Source organism: Myotis davidii, unplaced genomic scaffold, assembly GCF_000327345.1.
Source record: "Myotis davidii unplaced genomic scaffold, ASM32734v1 scaffold270, whole genome shotgun sequence".
Taxonomy (NCBI): Eukaryota; Metazoa; Chordata; class Mammalia; order Chiroptera; family Vespertilionidae; genus Myotis; species Myotis davidii.
In genome coordinates, this window is record NW_006282181.1 from 176291 (window position 1) to 180469 (window position 4179).

General features: G+C 35.6%; 1 protein-coding gene across 1 annotated transcript in view; it reads left to right on the top strand.

The window, feature by feature from the left end:
* The window catches only part of NUP62CL (nucleoporin 62kDa C-terminal like), a 39765-nt gene that overhangs the window by 1035 nt on the left and 34551 nt on the right, over window positions 1-4179 (top strand). The gene's annotated exons all lie outside the window — the stretch shown is intronic.

The following is a 4179-nucleotide window of genomic DNA, read 5'->3' on the forward strand; positions in this document are numbered from 1 at the left end:
TAAATTGCAGGCTGAGAGGCCGGCAAGGCAGGCAGGGAATGTTGGTTTCCTCTGTCACTGAAGCAAGCAAGCCTCATGTTCAGTTTAAGCTTCCTGGCTGCCGGCTGCCATCTTGGCGGACAGTTAATTTGCATATCTCCCTGATTAGCCAATGGGAAGGGTAGCAGTCCTACGCCAATTACCATGTTTCTCTTTTATTAGATAAGGATAGTACTCCATGTGTAAATGTACCACAGTTTTTAGTCCATTCATCTGCTGATGAGTACTTGGGTTATTGCCAAATCTTAGCTATTGTAAATTGTGCTGCTATGAACATTTGGGTGCATATATTCTTTCATTCGTTTTTCAGATTTCTTGGGATATATTCCTAAAAGTGGCATTACTGCATCAAATGGGAGTTCCATTTTTAATTTTTTTAGGAAATGCCATACTGTTTTCCACAGTGGCTGCACCAGTCTGTATGCCCGCCAGCAGTGTATGAGGGTTCCTTTTTCTCCACATCCTCACTGGCACTTGTCTCTTGTTGATTTGTTAATGATAGCCATTCTTGACAGGTGTGAGGCAGTACCTCATTGTCATTTTGATTTTCATTTCACGGATGCTTAGTGACTTTGAGCATGTTTTCATCTCTTTGCCTTCTGTATGTCCACTTTTGAAAAGTGTCTATTTAGGTCCTTTGCCCATTTTTTGATTGGATTGTTTATCTTCCTATTGTTAAGTTGTATGAGTTCCCTGTAAATTATGGAGATTAAATCATTATTGGATGTATCATTGGAAAATATGTTCTTCCATGCAGTAGGGTCTCTTGTTGTTTTGTTGATTGTTCCTTTGCTGTGCAGAAGCTTTTTATTTTGATGTGGTCCCATTTGTTTATTTTCTCCTTAGTTTCCATTTTCCTAGGAAAAGTATCAGTAAAGTTATTGCTATGAGTTATGTCTGATATTTTGCTGCCTATGGATTCTTCTAAGATTTTTATGGTTTCCCGTCTTATATTTAAGTCTTTTTTTTCCATTTGGAGTTTATTTTAGTGGATGGTGTAAGTTGGTGATCTAGTTTCATTTTTTTTACATGTTTCTGTCCAATTTTTACTACACCATTTATGAAAGAGACTGTCTTGACTCCATTGTATGCTCTTGCCTCCTTTGTCAAATATTAATTGAGCATAATAGCTTGGGTTGATTTCTTGGTTCTCTGTTCTGTTCCATTGGTCTATATGTCTGTTCTTGTGCCAGTCCCAGGCAGTTTTGAGAACAGTGGCTTTGTAATATAGCTTCATATCTGGTATTGTTATCCCTCCAACTTTTATCTTCTTTCTCAGGACTGCTGTGGCTATTTAGGGTCTTTTTTTATTCCATATACTTTTTTGGAGAGTTTGCTCCAAGTCTGTGAAATATGCCATTGGTATTTTAATGGGGAGTGCATTGAATCTATAGATTGCTTTGGGTAGTAAGGACATTTTAATGATGTTGGCTCTACCAATCCATGAATATGATATATTCTTCCACTTGTTTATAACTTCCTCTATCTCTTTTTTCAATGTTAGGTAGTTTTCAGAGTACAGATCTTTTACAGGTTAAGCTTATTTCTAAGTATCTTAATTTTTTTGTGCAATGGTAAATGGGATTTTGTTGTTGTTTGTTTGTTTGTTTTAGTTTCTCTTCCTGTGAGTTCATTATTGGTGTATAAAAATGCCTTAGATTTCTGGGTGTTATTTTGTATCCTGCTATGTTGCCAAATTCACTTATTAAATCCAGTAGTTTTTTGATGGAGTCATTAGTGTTTTATGTACAATATCATGTAATCAGTGAATAATGACAGTTTTACTTCTTCATTTCCAATTTGGATGCCTTTTATTTCTTCTTGTCTGATTGCTATGACTAGTAAATCCAGTGCTATGTGGAACAGGAGGGGTGAAAGTGGGCACCCCTATCTTGTTCCTGTTCTTAGGGGAAATGATTCTAGTTTTTGCACATTGAGTACGATATTGGCTGTTGGTTTATCATATAAGGCTTTTATTATGTTCAGGTATGATCCCTCTATTCCCACTTTGCTGAGCGTTTTATCAAGAAATGGTGTTGGATTTTGTCAAATGATTTTTGTGCATCAATTGATATGATCATTTGATTTTTGTCTTTCAATTTGTTTATATGATGTATCACACTTATTGATTTGCAGATTTTGTATCAGCCTTGCATACCCAGAATAAATCCCACTTGGTCATGGTATATGATCTTTTTAATGTATTGTTGGATGCGATTTGCTAATATTTTGTTGAGGATTTTATTATCTATGATCATTAGGTATATTGGGTTGTAATTCTCTTTCTTGGTAGCATCTTTATCTGGTTTTGGGATCAGGATAATGCTGGCTTCATAGAAAGAAAGTCAGAAATGTCCCTTTCTCTTGAATTTTTTGTAATAGTCTGAAGAGTGTAGGCTTTAATTTTTCTTTGAATGTTTGGTTAAATTCCCCTGTGAAGCAGTCTGGACCAGGGGTTTTATTTGCTGGAAGTTTTTTTTATTACTGCTTCAATTTCCTCAGTAGCTATTAGCCTATTCAAATATTCTGATTCTTCCTGAATGGGTTTTTGAAGATTGTATTTTCCTGAGAATATGTCCGTTTCATCTAGGTTGTCCAGTTTCTTGGAATAGAGTTGTTTATAATATTTTTTAACATCCTTTGTATTTCTGTGGGGTCGGTTGTTACTTCACCTTTTTCATTTATTTATTTGAGTTCTCTCTCTTTGCTTCTTTATGAGCCTGGCGAGAGGTTCATCAATCTTGTTTATCATTTCAAAGAACCAGTTCTTGGTTCTATTGATCTTTTGTATTGTTTTTTGGGTCTCTATGTCATTTACTTTTGCTCTGATCTTTATTATTTAATCCCTTTTACTGACTCTGGGCTTTTCTTGTTGCTCTTTTTCTAACCCTAAGATGCAGGGTTAGATAACTTACTACTATTTTTTTTTTTTTTTGAGGTAGGCTTGGAGAGCTATGAACTTCCCTCTCAGGACTGCTTTCACTGTGTCCCATAGATTTTGGATTGTTGTGCTTCCATTGTCATTAATTTTCAGGATATTTTTAATTTGTCATTCTTTTTTCTAACTTTAAGTTGTAGGGTTAGATAATTTTTTACCTGTTTTTCTTGGGGGGTTTTTTGAGGTAGGCCTGTAGTGCTATTAATTTTCCTCTCAGGGCTGCTTTTATTGTGTCCCATAGATTTTGGATTGTTGTGTTTTCACTATCATTTGTTTCCAGGATGTTTTTTTTTATTTCTTCTTTGATCTCTTTGGTAATCCAATCATTGTTTAATAGCATGCTATTTAACCTGCAAGTGTTTTATTTTTTATTGTAGTTGATTTCTTATTTTATGCCATTGTGATTTTAGAAGATGCTTGTTATGATTACTATCTTCTTGAATATGAAGAGACTTAGCCTTCATCCTAATATGTGTCCTATCTTTGAAAATGTCCCGTGTGCACCTGTGAAGATTGTATATATTCCATAGCTTTGGGGTAAAATGTTCTGAAGATATCAATTTCTGTTTCTTTTCTATTTTTTTCTAGAAGATTTATTCAGTAATGTCAATTGGGTATTAAAGTCCCCTACTCTGATTCTATTGTTTTCAATCTCTCCCTTGATAACTTTTTGAAGTTTTTTTTTTATGTATTTGGGTGCTCCTGCATTGGGTGCATATATGTTTACCGAAGTTATATCCTCTTGTATCAATCCCTTTACTATTATGAAGTGGCCCTCCTTATCTTTATGGCCTTCACTTTGAGGTCTATTTTGTCTAAGAATTGCTATCCCAGCTTTTTTTTTTTTTTCATTTCCATTTGCTTGAAACAAAGTTTTCCATCCCTTCACTTTCCATCTTTGTGAGTCCTTTTTTTTTGAGGTGGTTCTCTTGTAGACAGCATATATATGGATAATGGGTTTTTTTTATCCATTCATCCACCCTACATCTTTTTTTTAATATATTTTATTGATTTTTTACAGAGGAAGGGAGAGAGACAGAGAGCTAGAAACATTGATGAGAGAGAAACATCGATCAGCTACCTCCTGCACACCCCCCACCGGGGATGTGCCCCCAACCCAGGTACATGCCCTTGACCGGAATTGAACCCGGGACCTTTCAGTCCGCAGGCCGACGCTCTATCCACTGAGCCAAACCGGTTTC